Source organism: Artemia sp. Qi Xiang Cuo, chromosome 12 (assembly GCF_049724085.1).
Source record: "Artemia sp. Qi Xiang Cuo chromosome 12, ASM4972408v1, whole genome shotgun sequence".
Classification (NCBI taxonomy): domain Eukaryota; kingdom Metazoa; phylum Arthropoda; class Branchiopoda; order Anostraca; family Artemiidae; genus Artemia; species Artemia sp. Qi Xiang Cuo.
Window position 1 is genome coordinate 69,271,735 of NC_142805.1, and position 21,703 is coordinate 69,293,437.

The 21,703-nt window shown below is 32.1% G+C and overlaps 1 protein-coding gene across 1 annotated transcript in view; it reads left to right on the forward strand.

The window, feature by feature from the left end:
• LOC148946445 (carbonic anhydrase-like) overlaps nt 1-21,703 on the forward strand; it is a 98,236-nt gene that overhangs the window by 596 nt on the left and 75,937 nt on the right. The window lies entirely within an intron of this gene.

Below are 21,703 nucleotides of genomic sequence, written 5' to 3' on the forward strand. Positions count from 1 at the left end.
CATAATTTTTTGTATGTGTTTTTCACTTTCTATTAAAAGGACTTATCCCTATTTTAACGTTTATTTTTTCGTCATAAAAAAACGCGTAGTCTTCGAAAAAATACCTAAGATAGATTTTATTTAATAATTCGAACAAGAAGTGCCAAGAAATTAAAAAAAGGATCGAGGGGGGGACTCCCATGCGTATCTCCTTGTCCCAATTACTTGGTGCAACGTGTTGCCGAGCTACATATTCCTTGTGTTAAAAAGTAGTTGATTTTTAACTAGGCTTATATATAGGCCTACATAAATGTACCCTCTTCACCAGTTTAAATTCAAGAAGGGGCGAAAAATGGCATCTTTATAATTGACGCTAAGAAGTCTTGATGAGAAACAAAGGAGTTACAATGAGCTTGAAGAAGAGCCCACTCTAGGGCCGAGGACAAAGTAGACGACTGACTCCTCTACTTTAGATACGCATATGCTCTACAAGACTAACATGTTAGTATAGCGGAATAACAATTAAAATTCTGATGAGTTGGAAAACCAATTACTATACTCAAGATAGCGGTTGCTAATAGGCCATATCCGATAAGACTTGTAAACAAAAATATAATGTTATTATACTTTGTACTGGAGGCTAAGAGGTTCAATAAAATTACTCAGATGAGCCATAAAGATTAAGAGTTTTCTCGTATAGAGAGATGCGGTTGGTTGCTCTAATTCGCAGAAAAGGTATCTGTTTAGCAGTTTCACTCCACGAGAAAACTTGATAATAAAAAATTCTTACTTCATAAGATGCCTAAAAAATATAGTCAACAGACTCTCAATGAGTAACTGTTTTTGTCGCCACCCACTCCCTAATGTGCAAATATATAGCCCAAATTATATATGTTCAATGCATTTTACCGTAGGTCACTTTTGACGAAATCAAGAATTGGAAAAATTCATTGAACATATAATTTGGGCTATGTATATGAAAGTGGTTTACGCATAGAGAATCCGTTGAATGCACTTTTTGGCACATCATGACGTAATAATTGTTTTTACATTGTTTTCTTACGTGGAGGGACCTTCTAAACAGATACCCGCAAAAACATTAGAGACTATTAGCTAAATGAGACTTACATAGGTAAGACTTGGGCCGTATGATTTGTATAATTACCAATTCTAAAGATGGGGGAGTCTCTCTCTCAGAAATCTTGTAAACCAGGTGGCGCTTGCCAAGCGTGGCGGAACTGTGCCAAGCGTTTTGGGGACTGTGCCAGTCTTGCCAGAACTGGGTGGCGAGCGTGGAGTCCCGTGATATACACCAGGTTGCGAGCACCCACCTCTCTAAAGGTGCACAATTTTAGAAGAAGAAATAGAAGAAATACTACCGTTGCCATGCTCTATACAGAAGAAAAATTACTCGAGTCTCCAATTAAAATTCTCCTGTCTTTACCGACAGAGCCGTTCCTAGGGTTGGTGGTGCCCGGGGAAAACTTAATTATAGCACCCCCTATCGACACAAATATGAGCAAAAAAAGCCGAATCAAAGTGAAAAATTTGATCAAAATGAGCACACTTCCATTCGCGATGCCCCTGCCCCCCATGGCACCCAATGAAGCTGGCCTGGTTGCCCCCCCTTTAAACGGCTCTCCCTACTGAACAAAATGAGGCTTATGTTCCCTGTACAAGTATTGGTTTGCTATTTTTCGGCTCTCCTATGGCTTCAATAAATCAACGAACGACAAAAATTTTACTATCACTCCATAGCTGAGGGTTAGTTCTATCCTTCTACCGAATTACATTTTTGAAATCCGGTGTGCAGGCTTCTTAGATTAAATAAACGTTGAAAATTGGCCTGATATCGCTGAAAAAATGAAAAAATTCTCGTTTTTTTTAGCAATTAGCATCCTTCTCTAAGAAAAAGTCTAGGTAAAATAATCATTCTGGCTCGGTCAAAGGCGTATCCAGGGTTTCGGTGGATGAATTGAAAATCAAGTATTTTGCAGTAGGCATCAAGATATGGATAATTGTAGAAAAACTAAAGACAGATAGTCCGAGTAATTAAGAGGCAAACGTTTAAATGGCACGGGTAAATGGCGGGAGTATGACTCTTATTGGACATATGCTTGTGTGTTAGTTTTTGGAAAGGCACACCTGCCCAGAGTCTCAGGTTTGGAAAGTACTTTTACAGGGAGGGGGGTTACAAAAAAACTTAAAAAGCATCAAAAAATTGTTTATATGCATTTTTGTTGCGTTTTTACGAGTCCGACAGTTTTCTTTATTGAGGGGGGGGATTAAACCCTGAACTCCCCTGGATATGGCCCTGGGCTTCGAGAATGGACAGATCTGAAACTAATGAATCCAATGGTATAAATACCTGTCGTTTTGTTGCAAGTCACAGCTGCAGGCTTGTGACAAATTCACTTGTTTCAGAGGGAACACAAAGTAAGTGTGACGGCACTAAATCCTTAAGGTCCAAACCAGTAATTACTGTGGGAGGGGCGTTTACTATTGCTACTTCTACTACTAGCAACTCACTGTAGGACCAAACCATCTGAGGCCAACAGCTACGCACGCTCCACCTCCATCCCAACCTGTTCAGAGCCTCCCTTTTTACACCCTCCATGAAGTTCTCATTTCCTTTAAATCTTTCCTTATGACATCCTCCTTCCCTAACTGGGGACGACCTGCTATTCATTTGGCCCAGACGGTTGGCCGACAAGGACAGTCTTTGGTAATCTGTCTCAGTCTTTCTCTCATTATAGCCCTAGAAAGAGGGATTGAACAAAAATTTTCGTACAGCCTTCTGTTTGAGATATGGTCAGTCAGTCAGATACTCAAAAACAATCCGTAGGCAATTTCTTTTGAAAACATCAAGCAAATCTTCCTCCATTTTTCTGAGCGTCCACACTTGACCACTGTCATCACTATAGTTTCCAATATTCTAATCTTGGTTCCCAGTCTTATGTTCCTGTTCATCCAAACTTTTTTCAACTGTGTAAAAAAACACTCCAGGCTTTGACTATTTTTTACTGATAGGTAGTATTTTTATTTACTAATAATAATACCTAGGTAAGTGAGTTTGTCCACTTGATCGATCTTCTCGTTACCCAACATCGCCTTTTCATCCTCACTTATTCCTAGCCTTAGCGACTTATTCTTCTTAACAATAACTTTCAAACCTATTGTTGCACCAGGGACTCGCAAAACCTCTAAAAGCTCATTAGTTTTGCAAACACTTTGATCTAGGATGCTTAAACCATCAGCATAATCCAAGTTCAGAAAAGGTTTTTCTTCCCCTTTGATTCTGTGATCACATTGTCTTTGCTCTGCTCCTTAAGACCAAGTCCATCAAAGCGATGGTAATATTAATTTATTAGTGAGTTATATATTAAACAATTAATTTATCACTGGTTTTAGGTGAGTTTTATTGCTCGCATGAAATCAATTTGTAATTTGACTCATTGGAAGACGAGAAGCTCAACAAAATTTGGAGGACAGATTAGGATTTAGGGAAAAAGTTCACCCTTTACTTGATTGGCTATTGCACTTAAAAATATTTTAAAAATAATTCACGTACAGTACATAAAAATAGTTTTAATTAACATAAGAAAGAGCTTCCACGTCTCTCAGCCCCTGGTTACCCTCATGAACAGGCATGTGTTAAGAAAAGTACACGACAGTGGGAGAAGAAGAGAAATTGAAAAATAAAACAAGAAGTGAACTACATGAAAAATGTAAGAAACTGTGGGGAGAACCTTGAAAAAATTATAACTTCAGGAGGAGGTCGATGGCATCAAACCCCCTTGCCTACACATTAGCAGACAAGGATATGATATACCATTTTCTGAAATTGAAAGGTTAGGGACACATCTAATCGTTTTGTTTTCCGACAGTGTTGCCATATTACTTTAAAACGTAAAGAAACTGCAATTGTTTTTTTTTTACTTAGATTAGTTTTTGGCAAAAAAAAGTTTTTCTTTTTGCATTGGGTTTTCTGTTAGAATTTTTTTTTCTGTTTGCCGTATATATGAAAAAATCCATGTCAATAGCAGCAGAAGTGTATGTACTACCCAGAGTTGACTTGTACAGGTCTTTGCCTAGTAATAGAACCAACTTCTAGAGCCAATTTCTTACCCAAACCTAATCTCTAATAAGAGGGTTTTTTAGACTACAAATCCGATTTTGATTTCTATTAAATAAACTAGCTATCATCAAAATTTTCTTCCGATGCCAATTTGAATACTTTGGGCCAAATTTTTTGGTTTGCAGAACGTCAGGGTAATTTATTGTGATGAAATCTATTTCACTACCTCAATATGAACTCATTTTGGTCAAGGTGTCTTTCTAAGGAAAGGCTCACTTTTAGCCATTAGCCCTTACGTTTAAACTGTACATAGGCTAGTTTTACATACAAACTTTGAGATCAAGGTTACAGTAATATATGCAACCTAGTAAAGAGCGAACCACATCTCCAGATGTCCAGCCTCCGTTTAGGATTGTCCGGCCTATCACAAGAGAGCCGAGGTCCTCCGAACCTCTGTGAGATTGAACTTGCCCTGCTCCATTGTGGCCGCTACAATCCCTAGACAACCAACTCCAAGTCGCCCTTACATAGCCAAACTGAAGTTTCAAAGGACCAGAGGAAACAGGTCCTATCCCCAAAGCGGGGCTCCCACGGCGTCAATAAAGTTAATAAAGTATTCAGCAAAGTTACATACCGTAAAGTTCGTCGCGCTCATATATGCATTCTATCTTATCGATTCTATGGATATTTTTTGAAGTCATTGTTTTGGATTATTGATACGTTCATTCTTGAATGTATTTAACATTATTTTTTGATAACGTTTTCAGTTTAACGAGTTGCTCTCAAATTAGATGTTGTTTTTACTTTAAAATTTACTAAAGAAGGCTCACAGATAAAAATGAGGACCCAATTCTTGACACATTACTTCACTTATTTCCTTGAATGTATTTTCAACACCAATTATGTCCTTGTGTTCCCTTTGTGAGGAACTTTATATCAAAGAGTTTTTTTCTCACTAGTGAAATAAGCAAGTCTTCTGCTATAATGGTTCTCATATTAAAGAAAAAAGTTTAAGACATGCCGTTTGATTAGGCCTAGTTTCTTTTATCTGAATTGAAAATTCTTACAAGTTTTCCCTTACTCAATGGACTTTCCGGGCCTTTTGGAAAATGTTAAATAAAGATTAAATTCTTTTTGACAACCATAAAGTCAATGAAGTTATGAGAGGAAAACGGTTTATTAACTTTATGGACGCCGTGGGAGCCCCGCTCAATAGATAAAGGCTTTACATTTACCCAATGTTCCACTCAATTTCCTCTACATAACACCAAATCGCAGCCTTCCTCTTCTCAACTTCCAGTTTTATCGCATCCACAAGTTAGGCATCATTATAATCAAGAATGGCAAAGGTTAGCCACATACCTCGCAGTTTCCCACCTTATCGAGGTTGACAGTGAACCAGTTAAACTTAAAAATATCCTTTAAAAAAGGCCATTACTACGCTCCTAGGAGAGGAAATCTGGCAAAAAGCTGCGGTCCAATTTTTATCCTTCAAAGAAGGCATGGAATGCCATTCTAACTCAACATTTCCTACGATCCCAACTGTTACCAAGTCCCCCAGAAATTTGAAAGAATCGCCAGCCCCTGAAACGATGGTAGAAGTCCCAAGCCGTAGAAAAAAAAAAACGATCAACACAGTAACACAGAAATTGACGACCCCTCGCGAAGTCTCTTCGGGCGAGGATGATGTTCAAAGCAAAACCCAAGCGAGAAGATACCCAACAATAATTTCTGACGACTAATTAATGTGTGACTTTTCGTTTTTAAGTAATTTGTCCCTTTCTAATAGTATTGCTTGTAATAATTCCGATATAGAAAGAAAACATCACGCCAACCCTATAAGCAGCCCCAATGGTACCTTAACTCATGCTAATTGTAAATACCTTGATATTCTCGATTTTGCTACCAATGTCAAGCCAAAACTAGTCAATAATAACTCCATTAATGTTCTTTGTTTCAACATGAGAAGCATCCGGGATAAGTGACTCAAATATAAAGATTTAATTTCATTCAATAATGTTTGCCCTTTTGACGTAATAGGATTAACAGAGACTTGGCTTTCCGATAACCAATAATCCAAATAATTTGGTTACCAAATAATCCATATACCCAGGAGATTTACTAAGTGTTCTGGGGGCATCTCACTTTTACTTCCGTTCGAATGTAAATTTTACCAGGCTATCAGAGTGCAAATCTATTTTCTCTACACAAATAAATCTCAGATGTATTTATTCAATTATTGTTAGCATAATTATTGGCCAAAATTCTTATATACTCTCGTTGTTTTATAAGCCTCCTCAATTTCCGACCTCATGTTTTTGTAATCTGTTTAATGATTTCTCTAATTACATTAATCTACCCCATAAAAAGGCAATAGTTCTTGGGGACTTTAATTGTAACCTACTCAATGTTGGTAAAAATATTGAATCTGACACTTTTTTTTTAATAAAAAAAAAATGGGTATTCTACCCACAATCTTTTTCCCCAGTAGAGTTGATCCTGTGAGATCAACTTTAACGTTAATTGACAGTTTTTTTGTATCTGCATCCCTGGGAAATGACCTGTCCTCAAATATAATATTTTCGGGTCTGTCCGACCACTTTTCTATTTACACCTATTTACTTGTCACTACCTTCGCAACCACTACCGTAACGCTCTAAAATTAATATCCCAACACCTAATACAAATTACAGCTCTGCAAATATGACCCATTTTATTGATTGCTTAAGAACCATTGACTGGTCAGGTATTTTAAATTGTCATGAGGTAAATTCTGCCACAAATGGTTTTGGACAACGGCTAAGTAAGAATATCCATTCAATTTTTCCTATTCGTAAACCTAACCGGAAAACTATCCCTATATGCCCCTGGATGTCACATAGCCTCATTGTCTCCTCATATCGTAAAAATAAATTATATAAGTTATTCTGTAAGACCAGTAGGGATATTGACCTATCAAATTATAAAAACTTATACACTAAGCTCATCCATGAAGCGAAGAAAAATTACTATTATACAAAAATTCTCAACTGCAAAGGAAACCTGAAAAAGATTTGGTCTACCATTAATGATATAATCTCAAAAAATAGAAAATCAAAGTCAATGCCTATTCGCCTTAAAGACACAAATGACAGATTAATTGACCCTTTACATGTACCTGACGCATTTAATAATTATTTTTCTATTGTCCCTCATACTGACTCCCGCCCCTCGTTACAGGCTGTACTCCCTTGCTTCAATTCTAGATCCATGTTTTTCTCCTCAACTGATTGCAATGAGATACTTCAAATCATAGGTTCTCTCCCTATTAGTTTTACACATGACTGTCTTGGATTAAGTAATAAGCTCCGGAAGACCCGAATATCTCTTTTTGTTTACGAGTCCATGGAGCACATTGCCAACCTATCTTTAACCCACGGAATTTTCCCTGATTTATTAAAGTCACCCATTGTTATTCCAGTTCTTAAAAAGGGTGATCCAACTGAAATAGGTAATTATCGTCTTATCTCAATTCTTCCTGTTATATCCAAAGTGCTCGAGAGAATTATCTTCAGACGTCTGTTTTCCTTTCTGTTTGGCAGTCAGCACTCCCTTTCCTTGATTCCTTCTCACCAATATGGCTTTCGGCCGAAATTTTAAACTTCTCGTGCTCTAATTGACGCCACACAGTTCATACGCTCAAAAATCAACCTTAAAAAAACTGTATTGGGCTTATTTTAGGATTTCTCTAAGGCCTTTGACACGGTCTATCATATATTTTAATAAGTAAATTAAATAGTTCCGGTATTCGTGGTGTTCCCCTCTCTTGATTTGACTCTTATCTATCTTGAAGGGTACAGAGTGTGAGCTTAGGTGGGGTATCCTCTCAGCCCTTAACTGTTCGGAAGGGTGTCCCGCAAGGCTCCGTTCTAAGCGCGATTTTATTTCTCCTATATATCAATGATCTTGTTATGGACCTGGGCCCTTCAGTGTTTCCTGTAATATTTGCTGATGACAGCAACTTCTTCATCACTGGGACAACTTTACCATCGGCTATAACCTCTGCCCAAGTCCTTTTGAACAGAGTCCAGGCGTGGTGCCTTACCAATAACATGACCATCAATAGCAAAAAAAGTCAAGTAGGCCTAGTATTATTCAAAAATCCCTACAACAAACACGTAATCCAACCTGCTCTTGGTCTCAAGTACTCTTCTGACATCCTCCCACAGGTGGAGGTTGTAAAGTTTCTTGGTGTATTTATTGACTCATGCTTGTCATTCTCTAATCATATTTCTTACATCACAGCAATAATTTTGAGACAAGTAGCTATGATTAACCATGTGAATTATTTTCTTCCTCCTGACAACCTAGTTACCCTCTATTATTCCTTACTTTTCTTATTACGGATCAGTTTGGGGAAATACAAACCGGTCTTTCACTAAAAAACCGTGCCATTAAAGTAGTTTTTCGGCTTTCCCGTCTATATCAAACCCATGATTTGTACTCAAATTTTGGTATAGCTCCCCTAGATCAAATCATACAAAAACTAAACTTACCGCTTGCTTACTCTGCTTTCCACAATAATATTCCTCCTCAACTACTAGTAGTAAGGCCATATAAGATTGAAAACCTAAACGCAAACCTACACCTGAGGCATAGATATGTGTGTAGGTTTTCAAGTAATTGGGTTACCAGGGTCATTTGCCTATTACAATTACCTTCCGGTTTTTCTGGTAGGTAATTCTAATCTAGAGGTCAATACATCTTTCAAAGAGGAACGAGTACGCACTACCGGTCCTAGTGTGATTGATTTTTTGGACAATTACCTTTAGTCAAGAATAGTTTGTTAGGAGCGTGTCGTTGCTAAAGCTAACTCTCATTGGAAAAAAAGGGGTATAAAGCTTTTTTGTTTTTGATAAGAATTGCACAATGAATGTATCGTTTGACGTGGGCATTTTTTATGAGCCAATCAGAGGTTGTTCAATATACGATAACTTGATTTGTGGTTGGGATTTGAATAAAAGAAATGGTTATGTTATTTGCTTGCATGTATAGGAATTCCCAAGTTATTTGCTTGCATGTATAGGAATTCCCTTGTTATTTGCTTGCGTGTATAGGAATTCCCATGTTATTTGCTTGCGTGTATAGGAATTCCCAAGTTCTTTGCTTGCATGTATAGGAATTCCCATGTTATTTGCTTGCGTGTATAGGAATTCCCATGTTATTTGCCTGCATGGATAGGAATTCCCTTGTTATTTGCTTGCATGTATAGGAATTCCCATGTTATTTAATTGCATGTATAGGAATTCCTATGTTATATGCTTGCATGTATAGGAATTCCTATGTTATTTGCTTGGTTGTATAGGAATTCCCATGTTATTTGCATGCTTGTATAGGAATTTCCTTGTTATTTGCTTGCATGTATAGGAATTCCCAAGTTATTTGATTGCGTGTATAGGAATTCCCTTGTTATTTGCTTGCATGTATAGGAATCCCCATGTTATTTGCTGTTAAGTCCATTGCTTTTTGTTTTTACAACCAATCATGTTACACTCCCCACGGTATTTTAAAATATTTTTTGTAATAAAATGATACCCGAATCCACTCCCCCACTTTTGGCTCCACTTAAAGTGATTCCAGTTCTGAATCTGCTGGCACCAACCCAGGTTCTAGTGCCAATCCCAGCCTCAGTGATTCTGGTCCTCTTAGTTTCGGTTGCGCGACTTCTGCTCCCTGATACCACCGTTCCGATTTCACCAAACCAGTTCCAATGTACATCAGTTCCAGAATTTATTATGCAGCTGTCCTCGTAGCAATCTATGGCTGGTCATTGACAGTACCTATTTTATTATAGTTGGGGGGTCATTTTGAAATGGTTTTATATATTTCTCCCTGTAAAATTAAAACTTTTAAAACATACAGAGATTACCTTCTAAAAAGAGTGCAACCCCCTCTTTGCATTTTAGATGACAGTTAAGTTTTAACATCACTCCTTAGTTTTAGCAAAATATTTGATCTATTTCAATATCTTTTCATCTTTAATTTTATATTTTCTTGATTTGAATATTTTAATCGACAAGTATTTTTTACTCTGTTAGAACGATTTTGGATTTGTGGTAAGTATTTTTGTATTTTTTAAGAATAATTGATTGTTTTGTAAGAAATATTTTGGATTTCTTAGAAATTTTTTAAGAATTATTTAGGTTTCGTAAGAAAAATTTAGATTTTGTTTGAACTTTTTATATTCTGTAAGAACTATTTTTGATGTTGTTAGAAATATTTTTGTTTTGCAACAAGTATTTCGAATTTTGCAACAACTATTTTTTATTCTGTTAGTACTATTTTGGATTTGTCTAAAATATTGTTGTATTTTTTAAGAACAATTTTTGTTTTTTAAGAATTATTTTCGGGTTTTGTTAGAACCTTTTGTATTCTGTAAGAACTACTGTCGGTGTTGTTAGAATTTTCGTGCTTTGTGACAAGTATTTCATATTTTGCAGAAGCTATTCTTAATTCTATTAGAACTATTTTGGATTTGTGTAAAGGATTTTTTCTATTTTTAAGAATAGTCTTTGTTGTGTAAGAACTATTTTCGATTTTCTTACAACTTTTTGTATTTCGCAAGAATTGTTTCTGATTTGTAAGAATTATTTTTGGAGTATGTTTGAATTTTGTATGCTATAATAACTACAGGGTGTCTAAAAAAAAATGTACTCACAATAAGAAGAGCGAGAAATCCTTTGTTTATGAATATACAGCAAAATGGAATAGCTTCGAATATAGAAGACACATATGATTAGGAATCATGTTCATTAAGACGTGATTCATTAATGTGATTAAGGACTCTGTTCAAGCGTCTGCACTGGAAATGCTACATTCCAACACCAATTCAGGCCCTAAACACAGACGATCCTGACCGGCGAGTTGAATTCTGTGAATGGTACCTGGCAAAATGTGCAGGGTTTCCACGCAAAATTGTTTGGAGTGATGAGGCAACTTTTGAATTAATTGGCACCATTAATCGCCATAAGTGCAGGTACTGGGGTTCTGCAAATCCTCAGGTTGCAATTAAACACAATGTCAACTTGCCAGGAGCATCAGTTTGGTGTGGAATATATGCACTGGGCCTCATCGGGCCATTTTTTATAAATTGATTGGTTACTAATGAGAGCTACATTAACTTGCTTCAGGAGTTTGTTGGTCCACAGATTCCTGAGATGTCTGGTGATAACGGCGAAATTTACTTTCAGCAAGATGGTGGACCTCACGCCCTTGGACTTCTTTCTGTGAGGATATCTCAAAGATGAAGTTTATCGCACCAAACCAAGAACAAATGAAGCTTTGAAAATGGAAATTGAAAGACAATATCGCAATATTCATAATGACCTGTTTCGTGATGTTTGCGAATCCCTTGGTGCGCCTTATCCGCGTTGTCTGGACACTAATGGCAATCAATTCAAACATTTGCGAACATAATTCCTTAATCACATTTGTCTTCTATATTCGAAGCTATTTCATTTCACTGTATGTTAATAAATAAAGGATTTCACGTTATTCTAAGTATGAGTACATTTTTTTGAGACACCCTGTTCAGGGACGTTGTTAGAAATTTAGTGTCTTGGAGCAAGTATTTGGTATTTTGTACCAAGTATTTTTTATTCTGTTAGAACTATTGTGGATTTGTGTAAAGTATTTTTTGTATTTACTACGAATAATTTTTTTTTTGTAAGAACTATTTTGGATTTCTTAGAAATTTTTATATTTTTTAAGAATTATTTCTGTTTCGTAAGAACAATTTAGATTTCGTTTAAACTTATTATATTCTGTAAGAACTATTTTTTATGTTGTTAGAAATCATTTTGTTTTGTAACAAGTATTTAGAATTTTGCAACAACTATTTTTTATTCTGTTAGTTTTATTTTGGGTTTGTCTAAACAATTTTTGTATTTCGCAAGAATGATTTTTGTTTTTTAAGGACTATTTTTGGATTTTGTTTGAACTTTTTGTATTCTGTAAGAACTACTTTCAGTGTTGTTAGAATTTTTGTACTTTGTAAAAAGTATTTCATATTTTTCAGAAGCTATTTTTAATTCTATTAGAAGAATTTTTGATTTGTGTAAAGGATTTTTTCTATTTTCAAGAATAGTTTTTGTTGTTTAAGAACTATTTTCGACTTTCTTATAACTTTTTGTATTTTGCAAGAATTTTTTCTGCTTTGTAAGAATTATTCTTGGAATAAGTTTGAATTTGCTGTATGCTATAAGAACTATTTGGGATGTTGTTAGAAATTTAGTGTCTTGAAGCAAGTATTTGGTATTTTGCACCAAGTATTTTTTATTCTGTAAGAACTATATTAATGTTGTTAGAATTTTGGTGTTGTGTCACAAAACAAAATATTTTGTTTTGCAGCAACTAGTATTTTGTATTTTGCAGTAGCTTTTTTTTTTATTCTATTAGAGCTATATTTGATTTATTTTGAACTTACTGTTTTATGTTAGAAATAATTTTCTTGTGGTTATAATTTTTTGTATTTTTTAACAAGTATTTTGTATTTTAACGACAAAAGCTTTTATTATCTTAAATCTATTTAGGATTTGTGTAAAGTGTTTTTGTATTTTTTAAGAATAATTGTGGTTTTTTAAAAACAAGTTTTGAATTTTGTATTCTGTATGAATTATTTTCGATATCATTATAATTTTCGCGGTTCGTGACAAGTGTTTCATATTTTGCAGTAGCTATTTTTTATTGTGTTAGAACTTTTAATAATTTTAGTTGTTTAAGAACTATTTTGGTTTTTCTTAAAACTTTTTCGTATTTTGAAAGAATTGTTTCTGATTTGTAAGAATTATTTTTTGAATATCTTTGAATTTTTGTATTCTATAGGAACTATTGGGGATGTTGTTAGAAATTTAATGTTTTGAAGCAAGTATTTTGTACTTTGCTCCAAGTATTTTTATTCTGTTAGAACTATTTTGGATTTGTGTTATCTATTTTTTATTTTTTAAGAATAATTTATTGTTTTGTAAGAAATAATTTGGATTTCTTACAACTTTTTATATTTTTTAAGAATTATTTCTGTTTCGTAAGAACAATTTAGATTTTGTTTGAACTTCTTATATTCTGTAAGAACTATTTTTGATGTTTTTAGAAATCTTTTTTTTTTGTAACAAGTATTTCAAATTTTGCAACAACTATTTTTTATTCTGTTAGTACTATTTTGGATTTGTCTAAAATATTTTTGTATTTCGTAAGAATAATTTTAGTTTTTTAAGAACTATTTTCTGATTTTGTTTGAACTTTTTGTATCCTGTAAGAACTACTTTCGGTGTTGTTAGAATTTCCGTGCTTTGTGACACGTATTTCATATTTTGCAGAAGATATTCTTAACTCTGTTAGAACTATATTGGATTTGTGTAAAGGATTTTTTCTATTTTTAAGAATAGTTTTTGTTGTTTAAGAACTATTTTTGATTGTCTTACAACTTTTTGTATATTGCAAGAATTGTTTCTGCTTTGTAAGAATTATTTTTGGAATATGTTTGAATTTTTTGTATGCTATAATAACTATTTTGGATGTTGTTAGAAATTTAGTGTCTTGAACCAAGTATTTGGTATTTTACACCAAGTATTTTTTTATTCTGTTAGAACTATTGTGGATTTGTGTAAAGTTTTTTTGTATTTACTACGAATAATTTTTGTTTTGTAAGAACTATTTTGGATTTCTTAGAACTTTTTACATTTTTTAAGAATTATTTATGTTTCGTAAGAACAATTTTGATTTTGTTTGAACTTTTTATATTCGGTAAGAACTATTTTTGATGTTTTAAGAAATATTTTTGTTTTGTAACAAGTATTTCAAGTTTTGCAACAACTATTTTTTATTCTGTTAGTACTATCTTGGATTTGTCTAAAATATTTTTGTATTTCGTAAGAATGATTTTGTTTTTTAAGAACTATTTTTGGAATTTGTTTGAACTTTTTGTATTCTGTAAGAACTACTTTCGGTGTTTTTAGAATTTTCGTGCTTTGTGACAAGTATTTCATATTTTGCAGAAGCTATTTTTAATTCTGTTAAAACTATTTTGGATTTGTGTAAAGGATTTTTTATATTTTTAAGAATAGTTTTGTTGTTTAAGAACTATTTTCGATTTTATTACAACTTTTTGTATTTTGTAAGAATTGTTTCTGCTTTGTAAGAATTATTTTCGGAATAATTTTGAATTTTTTGTATGCTATAATAACTATTTGGGATGTTGTTAGAAATTTAGTGTCTTGAAGCAAGTATTTGGTATTTAGCACCAAGTATTTTATATTCTATTAGGACTATTGTGGATTTGTGTAAAGTATTTTTGTATTTATTACGAATAATTTTTGTTTTGTAAGAACTATTTTGGATTTCTTAAAACTTTTTGTATTTCTTAAGAATTATTTCTGTTTTGTAAGAACTGCTTTGGATTTTGTTTGAACTTTTATATTCTGTAAGAACTATTTTTAATGTTGTTAGAAATCTTTTGGTTTTGTAACAAGTATTTTGTATTTTGCGAACTATTTTATTGTTAGAACTATTTTGAATTTCATTTTTTATGGTTCATTAAGACGAGGTTACCGGCGCGCCCGGAACCTCCTCTAAATGTACCATAAAAAAATGAAATAAAGTTCTGTCGACTTTGAATATCTCTCCCAAGTGCTCTCTAAAAAAACCGTCCGGTTGGAAACGGGGAGGTTTCATACTGCTCACTTTTTTTGCAATTTTTAGGAACCAGTGGGGAATCCCCGCTCGTTTGGAAAGGTGCCAAGGAAAGGCATACAAATAGCATGTAGTTTCAAAACGTGTCTAATCACGTTTCTTGAATGAAGTATCTGTACTGGTGAGGAAGACCACACTACCTTTCTATCATAAACAATAAGTAGAACAACAGGGAAAATTTTATAAGACAGTGGAATGCTATTTTAAATGAATATTTCGACCCTATATCTAAGGGCCGTCCTCAGCAAAACAACGAAAAAGAAACAATATAAAAGAAACTCACATTATTTTGATGCTAGGACTATTTTGAAAATTAAAAAACTTTTTTCAGTTTTAACGATCGAATTTTAATGTGAGTTAAAAAAAAATCTCAAATGGTTTGTTAAATCAGAAATAATTTAAAAAAAAACACAAAAGTTAAAAAAATCCAAAATGGTTCTTGCAATACCAAAGTTATTCTTACAAAGTACAAAACTACTTTACACAAATCCGAAATAGTTCTAACAGATTAAAAACATTTGCTACATAATACAAAACACTTGCTTCAAAATATGAAAATTCTAACAACATCCCAAATAGTTCTAATTGAATACAAAAGTTCAAATGTATTCTAAAAATAATTTTTACTGAACATAAATAATTCTTACAAAATACAAGAAGTTCTAAAAAATCCAAAATAGTTCTTACAAAACAAAAATTATTCTTACAAAATAGAAAAAATATTTTAAACGAATCCAAAATAGTTCTATCAGAATAAAAAATAGTTACTAAAAAATATAAAATGCTTTTCAAAAATAGAAAAAATTCTAAAAACATCGAAAACAGTTCTTGCAGAATACAAAAAGTTCAGAAAAATCCGAAAATAGTTCTTACAAAATATAAAAATACTTTAGACAAATCCAAAATAGTTCTAACAGAATAAAAAAGAGTTCTTGCAAAATACAAAATACTTGTTACAAAACCAAAAGATTTCTAACAACATTAAAAATAGTTCTTACATAATATAAAAGTTCAAACAAAATCCAAAGCAGTTCTTACAAAACAGAAATAATTCTTAAAAAATACAAAAAGTTTTAAGAAATCCAAAATAGTTATTACAAAACAAAAATTATTCGTAATAAATACAAAAATACTTTACACAAATCCACATTAGCTCTAACAGAATATAAAATACTTTGTGCAAAATACCAAATACTTGCTTCAAGACACTAAATTTCTAACAACATCCCAAATAGTTATTGCAGCATACAAAAAATTCAAACTTATTACAAAAATAATTCTTACAAAGCAGAAACAATTCTTGAAAAATAAAAAAGTTGTAAGAAAATCGAAAATAGTTCTTAAACAACAAAAACTATTCTTAAAAATAGAAAAAATCCTTTACACAAATCCAAAATATTTTTAACAGAATTAATAATAGCTTCTTCAAAATATGAAATACTTGTCACAGAGCACGAAAATTATAAAAACACCAAAAGTAGTTGTTACAGAATACAAAAAGTTCAAACAAATTCCAAAAATAGTAATTAAAAAACAAAAATCATTCTTACGAAATAAAAAAATATTTTAGACAAATCCAAAATAGTACTAACAGAATAAAAAATAGTTGTTTAAAAACTTGAAATACTTGTTACAAAACAAAAATATTTCTTAAAACATCAAAAATAGTTCTTACATAATATAAAAAGTTCAAAAAAAATCAAAATTTTTCTTACGAAACATAAATAATTCTTAAAAAATGTAAAAAGTTCTAAGAAATCCAAAATAGTTCTTACAAAACAAAAATTATTAGTAGTAAATACAAAAACACTTTAAGCAAATCAACAATAGTTATAACAGAATAAAAAAATACTTGGTATAAAATACCAAATACTTGCTTGGATTTGAATACCAAATTCAAGACACTAAATTTCTAACAACATCCAAAATAGTTATTATAGAATACAAAAAATTCAAACATATTCCAAAAATAATTCTTACAAAGCAGAAACAATTCTTGCAAAATACAAAAAGTTGTAAGAAAATCAAAAATAGTTCTTAAACAACAAAAACTATTCTTAAAAATAGAAAAAATCCTTTACACAAATCCAAAATAGTTCTAACAGAGTTAAGAATATCTAATGCAAAATATGAAATACATGTCACAAAGCAAGGAAATTCTAACAACACCGAAAGTAGTTCTTACAGGATACAAAAAGTTCAAACAAAATCCGAAAATAATTATTAAAAAACAAAAATTATTCTTACGAAATACAAAAATATTTTAGACAAATCTAAAATAGTACTAACAGAATAAAAAATAGTTGTTGCAAAATTCGAAATACTTGTTACAAAACAAAAAGATTTCTAACAACATCAAAAATAGTTCTTACAGAATATAAAAAGTTCAAACAAAATCTAAATTGTTCTTACGAAACATAAATAATTCTTAAAAAATATAAAAAGTTGTAAGAAAACCAAATTATTTCTTACAAAACAATAAATTATTCTAAAATAATAAAAAATAGTTAACACAAATCCAAAATAGTTCTAACATAATAAAAATACTTGGAGCAAAGTACAAAATACTTGCTTCAAAACATTAAATTTCTAACATCATCCCCAATAGTTCCTATAGCATACAAAAATTCAAAGATATTCCAAAAATAATTCTTACAAATCAGAAACAATTCTTGAAAAATAAGAAAAAGTTGTAAGAAAAACAAAAATAGTTCTTAAACAAATAAAATTATTAAAAGTTCTAAAACAATAAAAAATAGCTACTGCAAAATATGAAACACTTGTCACGAAACGCTAAAATTATAATGACATCGAAAATAATTCTTACAGAATACAAAATTCGAAACTGGTTTTAAAAAAACTACAATTATTCTAAAAAAATACAAAAACACTTTACACAAATCCTAAATAGCTTTAAGAAAATAGAATTTTTTGGTGGTAAAATACAAAATACTTGTTATAAAATACAAAAAATTATAACCACACGCAAAGTATTTCTCACATAAAACATTAAGTTCAAAATAAATCAAATATATTTCTAATAGAATAAAAAAAATAGCTACTGCAAAATACAAAATACTAGTTGCTACAAAACAAAATATTTTGTTTTGTGACACAACACCAAAATTCTAACAACATCAATATAGTTCTTACAGAATAAAAAATACTTGGTGCAAAATACCAAATACTTGCTTCAAGACGCTAAATTTCTAACAACATCCCAAATAATTTTTATAGCATACAACAATTTCAAACTTATTCCAAAAATAATTCTTACAACGCAGAAAAAATTCTTTCAAAATACAATAAGTTGTAAGAAAGTCAAAAATAGTTCTTAAACAACAAAAACTATTCTTGAAAATAGAAAAAATGCTTTACACAAATCAAAAATGCTTCTAACAGAATTAAAAATAGATTCTGCAAAATATGAAATACTTTCTACAAAGTACGAAAATTCTAACAACACCGAAAGTAGCTCTTACAGAATACAAAAAGTTCAAACAAAATCCAAAAATAGTTCTTAAAAAACAAAAATCATTCTTAGGAAATACAAAAATTGCCTAGACAAACCCAAAATAGAACTAACAGAATAAAAAATAGTTGTTGCAAAATTCAAAATACTTGTTACAAAACAAAATGATTTCTAACAACATGAAAAATATTCCTTACAGAATATAAAACTTTCAAAATAAATCTAAATTGTTCTTATGAAACAGAAATAATTCTTAAAAAATTTAAAAAGTTCTAAGAGATCCAAAATAGTTATTACAAAACAAAAATTAGTCGTAGTAAATACAAAAAATACTTTACACAAATCCACAATAGTTCTAACAGAATAAAAAATACTTTGTACAAAATACCAAATACTTGCTCCAAGATACTAAATTTCTAACAACGTCCCAGAACAGGGTGTCTTAAAAAAATGTACTCATACTTAGAATAACGTGAAATTCTTTATTTATTAACATACAGTGAAATGAAATAGCTTCGAATATAGAAGACAAATGTGATTAAGGAATTATGTTCGCAAATATTCGAATTGATGGCCATTATTGTCCAGACAACGCGGATAAAGCGCACCAAGGGATTCGCAAACATCACGAAACAGGTCATTAGGAATATTGCGACATTGTCTTTCAATTTCCATTTTCAAAGCTTCATTTGTTCTTGGTTTGGTGCGATAAACTTCGTCTTTGAGATATCCTCACAGAAAGAAGTCCAAGGGCGTGAGGTCCACCATCTTGCTGAAAGTAAATTTCGCCGTCATCACCAGACATCTCAGGAATTTGTGGACCAACAAACTCCCGAAGCAAGTTAAGGTAGCTCTCATCAGTAACCGCTCCATTAATAAAAAATGGCCCTATGATGCCCAGTGCAGATATCCCACACCACACTGTTACTCTTGGCAAGTTGAAATGGTGTTTAAGTGTTACATGAGGATTTACAGGAGCCCAGTACGTGCAATTATGGGGATTAATGGTGCCATTTAATTTAAAGGTTGCCTCATAACTCCAAACAATTTTGTGTGGAAACTCTGCACATTTCGCCAGGTACCATTCACAGAATTCAACTCGCCGGTCAGGATCGTCTTCGTTTAGGGCATGAATTGGTGTTGGAATGTGGCATTTCCAGTGCAGACGCTTGAACAGTGTCCTTAACCATATTAATGAATCACGTCTTAATGAACATGATTCCTAGTCATATGTGTCTTCTATATTCGAAGCTATTCCATTTTGCTGTATATTCATAAACAAAGGATTTCTCGCTCTTCTAAGTGTGAGTACATTTTTTTTTAGACACCCTGTAGTTATTATAGCATACAAAAATTCAAACATACTCCAAAAATAATTCTTACAAAGCAGAAACAATTCTTTCGAAACACAAAAAGTTGTAAGAAAATCGGAAATAGTTCTTACACAACAAATACTATTCTTAAAAATAGAAAAAATCCTTTACATAAATCCAAAATAGTTCTCATATAATTAAGAATAGCTTCTGCAAAATATGAAATACTTGTCGCAAAGCACGTAAATTCTAACAACACCGAAAGTAGTTCTTACAGAATACAAAAGGTTCTAACAAAACCCTAAAAGAGTTCTTAAAAAACAAAAATTATTCTTACGAAATACAACGATATTTTAGACAAATCCAAAATAGTACTAACAGAATAAAAAATAGTTGTTGCAAAATTCGAAATACTTGTTACAAAACAAAAAGATTTCTAACAACATCAAAAATAGTTCTTACAGAATATAAAAAGTTCAAACAAAATCTAAATTTTTCTTACGAAACCGAAATAATTCTTAAAAAATTAAAAAATTTCTAAGAAATCCAAAATATTTCTTACAAAACAATAAATTATTATTAAAAAATACAAAAATACTTACCACAAATCCAAAATAGTTCTAACAGAGTAAAAAATACTTGTCGATTAAAATATTCAAATCAAGAAAATATGAAATTAAAGATGAAAAAATATAGAAATAGATCAAATATTTTGCTAAAACAAAGGAGTGATGTTAAAACTTAACTGTCATCTAAAATGCAAAGAGGGGGTTGCCCTCTTTTTAGAAGGTAATCTCTGTATGTTTTAAAAGTTTTAATTTTACAGGGGTAAATATATAAAACCATTTCAAAATGACCCCCCAACTATAATAAACTAGGTACTGTCAATGACCAGCCATAGATTGCCACGAGGACAGCTGCATAATAAATTCTGGAACTGATGTAAATTGGAACTGGCTTGGTGAAATCGGAACGGTGGTATCAGGGAGCAGAAGTCGCGCAACCGAAACTAAGAGGACCAGAATCACTGAAGCTGGGATTGGGACTGGAACCTGGGTTGGTGCCAGCAGATTCAGAACTGGAATCACTTTAAGTGGAGCCAAAAGCGGGGAAGTGGATTCGTGTATCATTTTATTACAAAAAATATTTTAAAATACCGTGGGGAGTGTAACATGATTGGTTGTAAAAACACAAAGCAATGGACTTAACAGCAAATAACATGGGAATTCCTATACATGCAAGCAAATAACAAGGGAATTCCTATACAAGCAAGCAAATAACTTGGGAATTCCTATACATGCAAGCAAATAACAAGGAAATTCCTATACAAGCATGCAAATAACATGGGAATTCCTATACACCCAAGCAAATAACATAGGAATTCCTATACATGCAAGCAAATAACATCGGAATTCCTATACATGCAATTAAATAACATGGGAATTCCTATACATGCAAGCAAATAACAAGGGAATTCCTATTCATGCAGGCAAATAACATGGGAATTCCTATACAAGCAAGCAAATAACATGGGAATTTCTATACATGCAAGCAAATAACCAGGGGATTCCTATAGACGCATTCGAATAAAATTGGAAGTCATATACATGCAATCAAATAACAAGTGAATATCTATACCTGCAAGCAAAAAACTTGGGAAGTCCAATACACGCTAGTAAATAAGTTAACCATTACTTTTATTCAAATCCCAACCGTAAATTAAGTTATCGTATATTGAACAACCTCTGATTGGCTCATAAAAAATGCTCACGTCAAACGATACATTCATTGTGCAATTCTTATCAAAAACAAAAAAGCTTTATACCCCTTTTTTCTAATGAGAGTTAGCTTTAGCAACGACACACTCCTAACAAACTCTTCTTGACTAAAGGTAATTGTCCAAAAAATCAATCACACTAGGACCGGTATTGCGTACTCGTTCCTCTTTGGAAGATGTATTGACCTCTAGATTAGAATTACCTACCAGAAAAACCGGAAGGTCATTGTACTAGGCAAATGACCCTGGTAACCCAATTACTTGAAAACCTACACACATATCTATGCCTCAGGTGTAGGTTTGCGTTTAGGTTTTCAATCTTATATGGCCTTACTACTACTACTAACCTATTCCACTGT